This window comes from Sapajus apella, unplaced genomic scaffold (assembly GCF_009761245.1).
Source record: "Sapajus apella isolate SASKATOON/1434 unplaced genomic scaffold, GSC_monkey_1.0 scaffold41, whole genome shotgun sequence".
In the NCBI taxonomy this organism is placed as follows: domain Eukaryota; kingdom Metazoa; phylum Chordata; class Mammalia; order Primates; family Cebidae; genus Sapajus; species Sapajus apella.
This window is the reverse complement of record NW_022436981.1, coordinates 3,363,591-3,377,497: the sequence shown is the minus strand read 5'-3', so window position 1 is coordinate 3,377,497 and position 13,907 is coordinate 3,363,591. Positions and strand designations below refer to the sequence as shown.

Here is a 13,907-nt window from a genome sequence, read left to right as displayed (position 1 = left end):
AATTTTTGGACCAGGAACATTATTCTTAATGCATAAGAGTTTAGTAGATATTGTTAAATATGCCCTTTTTGTCCTGTGTGAGGCCTATGAAATTCTAGCAGGAGAAAGATAGTGACATCATGTGCTTTCAAGTTTGTATATTCATTATCTACATGATTTTTTTTTCTAAAATATATCCTCTTTGGAGCAAATATTACTTTGTTGTAAAAATTTAAAAAACAAGTGATAACTGGTACGCATTTGATAATTGAAACTATTTCATTAGAAATATTTTACTACATGTAAGGAGATACTGTTTTAGAAAAATGTCATTGCAAATAAAGCCCTTGTACAGATTTATACCATGCTTATAATGAGAAATTGAAACCACAGATTTTTTAAAAAATATATATATATTTTTGTTTTTTAAAGACCCATAAAATGTTATCCTCTTTGGGGACATGTTAGTATTTGCTCTTTTGAAGTAAGCAACAGGTTTAGATGTGCTGTATAGATCATATATTTTAATGCTGCGGAAATGAGATATAGTTTTGAACTTGAAATCAATTTCAAAGAAAAAAGTGGTTGGTATCTTGCTTCTCCATTACTTTGTAGTTAATAAAATGTGTCAGAATTGGTTGAACTTTTAAAAATACCAAGATATTTGTGTTTAAATGCTATGTATGTCTTCATCGTATTCGTTTGAATAATTTTTTAATGATATTTTAAATACATTAGTTTTACTTTATCAATGTCGTGCTCATTTCTATGCATTTATTTTTGTAAGGATTGTTTTAGACTTTTATTTGCTGCTAATTCTATTTTTCTTTTAATTGAAAAAAGAGAAAATGATTTGTAGGAATTTTTAAACGGTGGAAGTCCTAATTTGGCTTAAAAATGTTCAATTATGAGGTTTTTAGGAAGGAAAATTTTAATTTATTGTTTCGTCTTAGTATGTGACTATATTTTCTTATTTTACTTTTTTTCTACAATTTTTCTTTTTTCAGATTTGATCTATAGTTTTTTAAACTTACATGGCATCGATTTGGCCTTATATTGATTACTTGAAAAATGTTTCTGTTAGTAAAATATGTATAGTTTCATTTGTTAAATTATAGTGACTATGCAATATTCCATTTCCTTGTTTAGTGGGTATATGCTTAGGTACACAACTACGTGCACATTTGTCTGATTATGTATGTATACAGGGCATTGTTTTGTAGTACTTGTTGTAATAAGAGTACTTTTTCTCAGTTTATTTTAATTAGATCATGTAAAAACCCAAACTAGCACCATTTCCTTGATTGTTTGAACAACTTCATTTGATTCGTTTTAGCAGCTTTCTCAATGTGAGATTATGTGGAAACTGGATGCCAGAAGAGAAAATACTAAGTCAATCTCTCCCTCCCTCCTTCTGCCCATCTCTCCCCTTCTACCTGTCTCCCCAGTTCCTCCTCTTTCCTTTTCTTTCTCCTTGAGGCTTTTTTGGTTTCTCTTCCTTTTTCCCCTCATTTCTATGCAGCTTCAAAGTAGATTCTTAAGTTCTAGTTGGGAATATTGACATTAATCCTCACTAATGAATACTTGGTAGATTTGGAGCTCTTAACTCATTACAAATTGTTATATTCTGATATGTAATACCTCAGTTGTTAGATGGTATTGGCATCTGATTATAGAGACCTAATTTCTTTTAGCTGTTTTTAATTGTTTCTTGAATCCTTTTATGCTAATTTACTTTAATACATTGTTCACATAGCATTAACACTTTATGAGGATTACTGTGTTTTTTTTCTTTGATTGTTTTTTGAAGTGCAGAGTGATCCATACTTGTTTAATGTAGCTGTATAAGTAATTCATGTTTCTTGTAATTATTAGAACAATTCATCTTCGAATGCTGTCATTTTTGTAATAATAAAAAAAGGCGAGAACTTGCAGAAAATATGAGAAACATGCTCATATGACAGCTGAGGATGTGGCTAGACTAAAGCAGGAAACTACTACCCACAATGCAATGTTACATACACTACCACTTAATAAAATTTATATCAAACATGCTACTGACAAAACCAAAGAAAAATAATATCCCAGCTATGCTATTTAACGTATCTAGGGAGAAGTGAAAGTAAGCTTTTTAGAACCTTTGTACTTAGAGAATATAGTAAATGAAACTGCAGGACATTATTGTATACATTGGAGCACTGCTGTAACTTTGTGCTATGGAACATGGCTGTAGGAAAAACTGTCTTATAATGAGAATCTTTTGTATATTAGCTTTCTTGGAAAAGGTACAAAAAGAAAATCTCTCTTTGAATTAAACTGTTTTAGTATTAAATAAGATTAGAGAATATTCTCACTTAGAAAAATAAGTTAAATTATGAGATATTCATTGTCATCTAAACTTTAAATACAGCCATGTATATTTCTTTACAATTTGGTTTCCGATGTCTTTTATTGCCAAGTTGGGGGTGGGACTTGAATTGTTCACTGAGGCATATTTCTTTTTGAGGTAATTATTTTTCTTGCTCTTCATTTATGTTAATAGCTTACTCCATCAGTCTATGTGCTTTACTATAGGGAGGTTAGTCTAAAGCAAAAATGTGAACCACTTTTATAATGTGGTTGAAGAACATGTTAAGGCATCTTCTAAAAAATCGTGTTTTACTATATTTAAGGTTTCCGTTTATAAATCTTAATCTCCTGTGCCCTTCGCTGTCAGACTTCAGGAATTTTGATGAATTTAGTAACTTAATAATTTAGATGAATTTCAAAGTTTTATAAAGAAGGTTGTTTAAGGTTAAATAAGGGAACATAATAGTTTTTGAACTGATAACTAATGTATAGAAGTTTACTCAGAGGAAGAATAGAAAAGATGATAAGTTAGTATTACTTATGAAGGATTCCCCTCTGAGCATTCCAATATACAAATTGTCAGTGTTTTGTTTCACAGCCGACACAATAATTGTCATCTCATCGTTTAATTGTGAATATCATTGTATGTCTGTCTGTATCTCTATTAAGGATGATTTGCTTAATTGTTTGAAGTTTTTTCTCATGTAGAAACTGCTTATCAATAACAGCTGTAGCACTGTGGCTTTTCTCCATGGACTCATGGTGGTCTTTGGAACAACGTTCTTCAACTTTGACAGGTGAGACAGAGGCTCTCCAGTGCCACTGCTTTTGGATGAATCTAGCTGTGGTTGGAGAAAGTGCATCTTGCCAAAATATATGGGCGAGACCACACACAGCCTTTAAAATAGTTATTGTAGGCTTATTTTTAGGAATACATGTCCTGACAGTTCTTTTATTTTCATGCCAGTTTCATTACTGTGTATAGATTTTTCATTGGTTTCAATAAAGGCGATTGCAGATTTAGGTCTCTATTTGTTAGGCCTTATGTATAATTTAGGCTGGAAAATACCTTGAGTTCAAGAATAATTAAAAATATAGAAAATATATTGAAAATGAAGCACTAGAATACTGATCTTTTTGTTTTTATATATTTGACAGTATTCCCATTGGAAATCTCAATTTCTCAGAAAGCATAGCAGTGAAAACTTGAACCAATTTCATTTTCAAGATTAAAGAAGTCAGGAGAGAATATTAAAATATTCATATATTTTAATTACATTAGTATTAGAAAAAATTTATAAAAGTACGTATTTTTATAATATTAGTATAATAAAGTAAATGTAAGTTTTACACTTTAGTAGAAGCTTGAAAGCATTGAAACCAATTCCTGAAGTCAGTTTCTTAATGCATAGGCATAACATACATGTTATCCCGTCTTTTTATGGGATGATTAAAACTTTATTCAGCTTAGTGAACTATAAAATTGTTTAAATATGTTTAAAAATAAGTATTTCTAGTTTTCTAAAACTCGCTTTTTTAGTGACCAGTAGAGATCACTCTAGACTTTTACAAAATGTTGTGTTTCTTTTTATAAAATGCTTTATTTGGATAATTATTTATGATTCTTATTAAGTTATTAGTGATAACAATATTAAAACTTCCTGGGAATGGGAAGTCACAAGACTTTTTACTTGATGATTAATGCATGCTGCTTAGGTATTTATAGTATGTTTTAACCATCTAAGGTGAGATTACAATTTTTTTCCTAGTTTCATGGGGAAAACAGATTCTATAGAAGTAATTGGAAAATCAGTTTTCTCCTACTATTATCACAATATCCTTCTATTGTTGAATGATTTTGGCAGGTAAGTAGTAGGGAAATTTGGTTCCTATCGCTTTTCAAGAGAACAAGTTTATGGATAGAAGAGAGAATGTATTATATACAAATAGATTGTTTAGAGAAAGATTTGATGCTTGCCTGTCAGAAATTAACATGTATGTGAACCTGATTCTTGCTAGGTTGAAAGTAGAGCTACATAGGTCACTTTTAGGATATTTGAGAAAACTTCGAATATGGACCGGATAGCGATGATACTATGGAATATGTATTAAGTTAGGTGTGATCATGCTATCGTGTTTTTATAGGAAAGTATCCATAGTCTTAAAAGAGATATGAGCTGAATTAATAAAATTATTTAATACATTCATAACATAAATACATTTGTAAAATAAATGTGTCAAAATGTTAGTTGGTGAATATAAATAAAGGATACATAGGCATTTGTTTCACTATTTTTCAGCTTAAACGGTGAATTCTGAAAGGTAAACCATTTTATGTTTAAGGGGTACAGAAATTTGACTTCAAGTGGAAATCAAATAGTTGAGGAAAAGTCACTCATGTATAAATAGTAAATTAAAAAATGAGTGAATGTGAATAGCTTGGTCTATACAGAGCAATTTTTAGATTTTAGTTTATAGTTTTATTCTTTATATTTTATTCACAGTAAAAAAATGACTAGTTTTCACAGTTTATATATGGCAAATATAAATTGAAGATGGTAAAATATTTTTGAAAATCTTAACTTTAAGAATTGTAAAGTGGTATTATGGTAAGTCAAGGCAGAAATTTTTAGAGGATCAAAACAGCATCTGTTATTGTTATGTCATTTGTGTATTTTTAGCTGTATGCTTCTGGAGTATAAATAAATGCTTTAAGTTTATTTACATTAAATACTAATATACTGTACTACTGTTACTAAATTATTCATACTAATACTACTAAATTGTTTATACTACTACATTACACTTTTCAAGCAATATTTTAGTGATCAGAAAACTACATCTCTATGTACGAAGTATTAATTTTGAATTTGTGTTATACTAGCTGATGCCCTACCAGAAATTGACATACTATTTCTAAAGGGCCAAGTAACAAATATTTTTGGCTTTGTGGGCCATAGGATTTCTGTTAACTACCCAACTCTGCCATTGCATTCTGAAAGCAGATGATAAGTAAACAAATAGGTATGGCTGAATTCCAGTAAAACTTTATTTACAAAAACAGGAAGTTGTGGCTGGGCATGGTGGTTCACACCTATAACCCCAGCATTCTGGGAGGCTGAGGTGGGAGGCTCACTTGGTCCTAGTAGTTTGAGACCAGCATGGGTAACATGATGAGATCCTGTGTCTACCCCCCAACCAACAAAAAAGAGAGAAAAATTAGCTAGACACGGTGACATGCCCTTGTGGTCTCAGCCACTAAGGAGGCTGAGCCCAGGAGGCACAGGCTGCAGTGAGCTGTGTTCTTGCCACTGCACCACAGTCTAGGCAACAGAGCAAAGCCCTGTCTCAAAACAAACAAAAGCAAAAAACTTTGGAAGCTGTCATAATAGTTTGCCCACTCCTCTTATTGAATAGGTGAGAATGACTTGTAATAATGAAGATCATATTTCTTAATTAGATATTATAGAATTCTTAAAGTATTTGGAAAATCTTTTTATAATAGTTTATTGTTATGTGAAAGATCATGTCTATGGTATACAATAACCATCTCTGGAATTAAGTCATGCAGGTTCATCTTGATCATATCATTATATTGTGTATCACCCTAAAATCCATTTAGGATGAGGTTGGAATCCAAATCATCTTGACATTTATAATTATTATTATAAATGTCAATTTTAATTTATTGACTTTTCATTATTACTAAGAAGATGTTAAGATTTATATATTTATTCACAGAAATGTTCTTTCTTTTAGAATTCATTAGGTTTAATGCCCAAGCATGAAATATTTTAGCAGAAATCTTAGTAGGCACTGTGAACAGCTATTTTCCCTCTGTTTTATCCATATTTGAATTTCATTCTGAGTGGAAAAAGTTGTTAAATTTGGTATTACTATGTAATCTCCAGAAATAGTCATGGCATCTACCATTGGAGATAATATTCAAAGTAAATTCATTTTCTAAGGATTTACCTATGTTAGGTAGACTTTGAGTATTATTTATTTGATTATGATGCTTACTACTAAGAAAAGTAACCATTTTATGTATTTTTATTGATAAATACTGAACTTGTATTCTGATCTGAATTTCAGATCTGTAGTGTATTAACACTTCAGGTTTTATATAAATGGGATGGCTTTAAGTAACAGCTTATAGTTCAAATTATTGTATACTTTATTTTATCCATGATCATTTTAAGCAATTTCAATTATTAAATATATAGCTAAGAATATGTCTCAAATTTGTTATGGAGGAGAAATCTTCTGCCTTCTTCCTCCTGCTTGATAAACTCTGGTCATTGCCTGTTTGCCCTCATTTGTGAGAAAGTTCCAAAGTGATGGTTTGTACCTCCTTATATTTAATTATAAGACTCATTATAAGACATATTTAATTATAAGACACATAAATCATTGTAAGCAGTTAGAAAGATAACTTGTCTGGGAGGGAAACACACACACACACACACACACACAAAACTAATAAGCATCATCCAGGGCCATTTAATGTGAGGGCAGATTCCCCTCTCTGCCTCAATACATTTGCAAAGGCATTACTGTAGGAATTTAATAAACTAATTGACAAGAGGAACATTTTATTAAGTATACTTTTTATGAAAGACTGGGAAATATTTAATATTTATGTAGGGAAGATTTTCATCTAAAATTAATACATTAAAAATAGTTTTGACATTTAAAGTTATATAATGATGACTTAGGAAAATATCTGAGGAATAAAATTGCATAATAAATGGTTAATATAGATTTATTTTATTTATTTCACTATCTCTTGGTACTACTTTAAATCTCTAGGACTTCTGTTCTTTTTAGTTATAAATTCGTTTTTTTGAAAATTGAGAAATCCTAAAGTCTCCATATTTCTGAAAGAATTTATGGATTATTCAATACAGTTGGTTGGTATATACTCTTTAACATTGCTGTTTAGTTATTTACTCCATGAAATATTTATAAAGTTGATTAGTGATAGTGTCTTAGATTAAGACATTATTTTTCAGTACAGTTTTAAATTTACAGACAAATTGAACACAAAGTACAGATAATTCCCTCCCACCTCCCTGCCACTGCCAACAGCTCTGTTTACTCTTACGAATATCTTTCATTGGTGGTCTACATTGATTACAAATGATGAGCCAATACTGATACATTATTGTTAACTAAAGTCCATAGTTTACATTGGGATTTATTCTGTTGTTGTACAGGTTCGTAGGTTTTGCCAAATGTATAATGTCATGTCTCCAAAATTACACTATCATCTAGAATAGTTTCACTGCCCTAAATATCTCCGGTGCATCACTTACTCATCTCTCTCCACAATCCCTGGCAAAAACTAATCTTTGTCTTCTCTTTCTTTTTACTGGTATATGTATATAGTAGTGGTTAAATACATATAACATAAATTTACTATCTTAACCATTTTGACAACAGATCTTTTTACTCTCTCTATAGTATTGCCTTTTCTAGACTCTCATTTAGTTGGAATCGACTCCCAATCCTGCAATCCTGCAAGCCCTTTTCATAATGCTGTTAATTTATTCCTGAGGGTGAGGCTCTCATGACCTAAACACCTCCCATTTTAAAAATTGTGTTACTTGTTTCTTATTATTGAGTTGTTTGAGTTCCTTATATATTTTATGGTTTGCAAATATATTTTCTTATTCTGTATGCTTGTTTCTTTCTTGATAATTTTCTTTGCTCTGTAGTAGTGTTTTAATTTATTATAATCCCATTTGTCTACTTTTGCTTTTGTTGCCAGTTCTTTTGAGGTCATATCTGAAACATTATTATCCAAACTAATTTCATAGAGCTTTTTCCCTCTGTTTTTTTTCTAGTAATTTTGCAATTTCATGTCTTATATTTGTCTTTAATGAATTTTAAGTTGATATTTATGCATGTTGTTAGATGAGGATCTGATTGTATTCTTCTGCATGGAGATAACCAGTTTTGCTGGCACCATTTATTGAACAGACTTTCACTCATTTTGTGTTCTTGGCATCTTTATTGAAAATCAATTGACAGTAAATATGTGGATTTACTTCTAGGTTCTCTGTTCTGTTCTGTTTGTTTGTATGTGTGCTTTTATGCCCATACCATGCTGTTTTGATGACTGTAGCTTGATAGTAGATTTTCAGATTAGGTAATATGCAGCCTCTGGATTTGTTCTTTTTGCTCAAGACTGCTTTTGCTATTTGGGTCTTTTGTGGTTCCAAATGAATTTTAGGATTGTTTTTTCTGTTTCTGTGAAAAGTGTCATTAGAATTTTGATAAAGATTACATTCAGTCTGTAGGTTACTTTGGGTAGTCTGGGCATTTTAACAGTATTCTTTTTTTTTTTTTTTTTTTTGAGACAGGGAGGGTCTTACTCTGTCCCCCAGGCTGAAGTGCAGTGGCATGATCTCAGCTCACTGCAACCTTTACCTCCCACGCTCAAGTGATCCTCCCACCTCAGCCTCCTGAGTAGCTGGAACTATCAGTGCATGCCACCACACCCAGCTAATTTTTGTATTTTTTATAGAAATGGGGTCTCACCATGTTGCCCAGGCTGATCTCAAACTTCTGAGCTCAAGTGATCTGCCCACCTTGGCCTCCTAAAGTGCTGGGATTGCAGGTTCCACATTGCATGAGCCACTGCATCTGGCCTTAATAATATTCTTTCAATCCATAAAATTAGAGTACCTTTCCATTTAATTATGTCTTCTTCCATTTCTTTCCCCAGTGCCCATACAGGCGTGAGCCACTGTGCCTGATCTTAACAATATTCTTTCAATCTATAAAGTTAGGATATCTTTCCATTTAATTGTGTCTTCTCTCATTTCTTTCATCAGTGTTTTATAGTTTTCACAGTATAGTGTAGAGTCTGTACTTCTTTGGTCAAATTTATTTCTAAGTATTTGCTTTTCTTGGTAGCTATTGTTAATGAGTTTTTTTTTTTTAAATTTATTTTTTGGACAGTATGGAAATGCTACTGATTTTTGCATGTTAATTTTGTATCCTGCAAAATTACTGAATTTGTTTATTTGTTCTAACAGTTTCTGCCAGAGTCTTTCAGGTTTTACTCCATGAAAGATTATGTTGTCTGCAAACAGATGACATAACTTTTTCCTTTGGATGCCTATTATTTCTTTCTCTTATCTAATTTTTCTTGGTACAATATTCTTTTTTTTTTCAATTTTCATAGGAGTTATTTAGTATTTACAACTTTCAGCATAGACATTCCCTGATTCATTTTTATTTTTTTAATATTATTTTTTCATAAGTTATTGGGGTACAGGTGGTATTTGGTTACATGAGTAAGTTCTTTAGTGGAGATTTGTGAGAACCTGGTGCACCCATCACCCAAGCATATACACTGAACAGTATTTGTTGTCTTTTTTATCCCTCACCCTACTTCCCCCCTCAGCTCCCCAATGTCCATTGTATCATTCTTTTATTTATTTATTTTTGAGACAGAGTCTCACTCTGTTGCTAGGCTGGAGTGCAGTGGTGCTATCTTGGCTCACTGCAACCTCTGCCTCCCAGGTTCAAGTGATTCTCCTGCCTCAGCCTCCGGAGTAGCTGGGACTACAGGCACATACCACCATACCTAGCTAATTTTTGTATTTTTAGTAGAGACGGGGTTTCACTGTTTTGGGCAGGATGGTTTTGATCTCTTGACCTCGTGATCTGCCTGCCTCTGCCTCCCAAAGTGCTGGGATTCCAGGTGTGAGCCATTGTGCCCGGCCTGTTGTATCAGTCTTACGCCTTTGTGTCCTCATAGCTTAGCTCCCACACATCGACGAGAGCATATGATGTTTGGTTTTCCATTCCTTAGTTACTTTACTTAGAATAATAGTCTCTAAGCTCACCCAGGTCATTGCAAATGCTGTTAATTCATTCCTATTTATGGCTGAGTAGTATTCCATCATATATATTCACTTGTTGATTGATAGGCATTTGGGTTGGTTCCATGATTTTGCTATTGTGAATATTGCTGCTATAAACATGCATGTACAAGTATCGTTTTTGAATAATGATTTCTTTTTCTCAGGGTAGATACCCAGTAGTGAGATTGCTGAATCAAATGGTAGTTCTACTTTTAGTTTTTTTAAGGAATCTCTACATTGTTTTCCATAGCAGCCATACTAGTTTACATTCCCACCAGCAGTGTAGAAGTGTTCCCCAATCGCTGCATCCATGCCAACATCTGCTGTTTTTCGATTCTTTGATTATGACCATTTTTGCAGGAGTATGGTGGTATTGCATTGTGGTTTTGATTTGCATTTCGCTGATCATTAGTGATGTTGAGCATTTTTTCATATGTTTGTTGGCCATTTGTATATCTTCTTTAGAAAATTGTCTGTTCTTTTGAGAATTGTCATGTCCTTAGCCCACATTTTGGTGGGATTGATTTGCTTTTTTCTTACTGATTTGTTTGAGTTCATTGTTGATTGTGGATGTTCTTTGTCAGACGTATAGATTGTGAAGATTTTCTCCAACTCTGTGAGTTTCTGTTTACGCTGCTGACTGTTCCTTTTGCTGTGCAAAAGCTCTTTACTTTAATTAGACCGCAGCACATTATCTTTGTTTTTATTGCAATTGTTTTTGGTCATGAAATCCTTGTCTAAGCCAGTGTCTAGAAGGGTTTTTCCAATGTTCTATTCTAGAATTTTTATAGTTTCAGGTCTTGGATTTAAGTCCTTAATCCATCTTGAGTTGATTTTTGTATAAGGTGAGAGATCAGGATTAGTTTCATTCTCCTACGTGTGGCTAGCCTAGTATCCCAGCACTATTTGCTGTAAAGTGCTCCCCACTTTATGTTTTTGTTTGTTTTGTTGAAGATCAGTTGGCTGTAAGTATTTGGGTTTATTTTGGGCTCTCTATTCTGTTCCATTGGTCTACGTGCCTATTTTTATACCAGTACCACGCTGTTTTGGTGACTGTGGCCTTAGGGTATAGTTTGAAATCAGGTAATGTGATGCCTACATATTTGTTTTTTTGTTTAGTCTTGATTTGGCTATGCAGGGTCTTCTTGGTTTCATATGAATTTTAGAATTGTTTTCTTTTATGTCTGTGGAGAACGATGGTGCTATTTTGATGGGAATTGCCTAGAATTTGTAGATTGCTTTTGGCAGTGTGGTCATTTTCCCAATATTGATTCTGCCCATCCATGAGCATTGGATGCATTTCCATTTGTTTGGTTTCTTTTAGCAGTGTTTTGTAGCTTTCCTTGTAGTGGTCTTTCGACTTCTTCATTAGGAGGAGTATTTTATTTTATTTTTTGCTGCTTAAAGGGGTTGAGTTCTTGATTTCCCAGCTTGGTTGCTGTTGGTATATAGAAGAGCTACTGATTCGTGTACCTTAATTTTGTATCTGGAAACTTTGCTGAATTTTTTTTTTTTTTTTTTTTACTTTAAGTTCTGTGGTCCAGATGCAGATCTTGCAAGATTGTTACATAGGTTTACATATGCCACGGTGGTTTGCTGCATCCATCCCCCTGCCACCTACATTAGGTATTTCTCCTAATGTTATACCTCCCCAATCTCTCCACCCCCTACTGTCCCTCCCCTAGCACCCCACCTCCTGACAGACCCCAGTGTGTGATGTTCCCCTCCCTGTGTCCATGTGTTCTTATTGTTCATCTTTGCTGAATTCTTTTATCAGTTCTAGGAGCTTTCTGGAGGAGTCCTTAGGGTTTTCAAGGTAAGTGATCATATTGTCAGCAAACAGCAACAGTTTGACTTCCTATTTATTGATTTGGGTGCCCATTATCTCTTTCTCTTGTCAGATTGCTCTGGCTAGGACTTCCGGTACAGTGTTGAAAAGGAGTGGTGAGAATGTGCACCCTTGTCTTGTTTCCGTTCTCAGGGGAATGCTTTCAACTTTTTCCCATTCAGTATTATTTTGGCTGTGGGTTTGTCATAGATGGCTTTTATTACAATTAAAGTATGTCCCTTGTATGCCGATTTTGCTGAGGGTTTTGATCATCAAGGGATACTGGATTTTATCAAATGCTTTTTCTGCATCTGTTGAGTTAATCATGTGATTTTTGTTTTTAATTCCGTTTATGTGGTGTATCACAATTATTGACTTGTGTATGTTAAACAACCCTGCATCCCTGGTATGAAACCCACTTCTTGGTGGATTATCTTTTTGATATGTTACTGGATTTGTTTAGCGCCTATTTTGTTAAGGAGTTTAGCATCTATATTCATCAAGGATATCAGTCTATAGTTTTCTTTTTTGGTTATGTCCTTTCCTGGTTTTGGTATTAGGGTGATGCTGGCTTCATAGAATGAATTAGGGAGGGTTCCCAGTTTCTCTGTCTTGTGGAACAGTGTCAAAAGGATTGGTACCAATCCTTCTATGAATGTCTGGTAGATTTCTGCTGTGAATCCATCTGGTCCTGGACTTTTTTTTTTTTTTTTTTTCTTTTTTGGTAATTTCTAATTAGCATTTCAATCTTGCTGCCTTTTGCTGGTCTGTTCAACGTATCTAATTTTTCCTTATGTAAGCTAGGAGGGTTGTATTTTCCAGGAATTTATCCATTTCTTCTAGGTTTTCTGGTTTATGTGTGTAAAAGTGTTGTTCATATTGGTCTTGAATGATCTTTTGTATTTCAGTAGTGTTTCATGTCTCAGTGACGTTATTTGGATTTTCTCTCTTCTTGGTTAATCTTGCTAATGATCTATCAATCTTAAATATCTTTTTAAAAAAGAACCAGCTTTTTGTTTCATTTATTTTTGTACTGCTTTTTTATTGTTTCAATTTTGTTTAGTTCTGCTCTGATCTTGGTTATTTTTTTTCTTCTGCTGGGTTTGGTTTTGGTTTGTTCTTGTTTCTCTAGTTCCCTGAGGTGTGACCTTAGGTGGTCTCTTTGTGCTTTTTCAGACTTTTTGCTATAGGCATTTATGGCTATAAACCTTCCTCTTAGCACTGCCTTTGCTGTGTCCTGGAGGTTTTGATAGGTTGTGTCATTACTGTCATTCAGTTAGAAGAATTTTTAAATTTCCATCTTGATTTCATTTTTGACCTAATGCTCATTCGAGAGCAAGTTATTTAATTTCCATGTATTTGCATGGTTTTGAGGGTTCCTTTTGGAGTTGATTTCCAGTTTTATTCCACTATGGCCTGAGAGCATGCTTGATATAATTTCAGTCTTCTTAAATTTACTGAGGCTCGTTTTATGGCCTATCATACGGTCTATCTTGGAGAAAGTTCCATGGCTGTTGAACAGAATGTCTGTTCTGTGGTTGTTGGATGAAATGTTCTGTATGTATCTGCTCAGTCCATTTGCTTCAAGGTATAGTTTAAATTGATTGTTTGTTTGTTGACTTTCTGTCTTGTTGATCTTTCTTGTGCTGTCAGTGGAATATTGAAGGCCCCCACTATTATTGTGTTGCTATCTCATTTCTTAGGTCTATTAGTAATTGTTTTATAAATTTGGGAGCTCCAGTGTTGGATGCATATATGTTTAGGATTTTGATATTTTCCTGTTGGACAAGGCCTTTTATCCTTATTCCTCTTTGTCTTTTTAAACTGCTGTTGCATTAAAGTTTGTTTTGGCTGATATGAGCTACCCTTGC

The 13,907-nt window shown here is 33.2% G+C and overlaps 1 protein-coding gene and 1 long non-coding RNA gene across 2 annotated transcripts in view; both read left to right on the top strand.

Moving 5' to 3' along the window:
* SUPT3H (SPT3 homolog, SAGA and STAGA complex component) overlaps window positions 1-13,907 on the top strand; it is a 543,512-nt gene that overhangs the window by 51,529 nt on the left and 478,076 nt on the right.
* On the top strand, window positions 768-5,519 carry LOC116565883. Its single transcript, XR_004275636.1, has 2 exons — window positions 768-3,125; window positions 4,098-5,519. It is a non-coding gene; the product is annotated as an uncharacterized LOC116565883 (long non-coding RNA).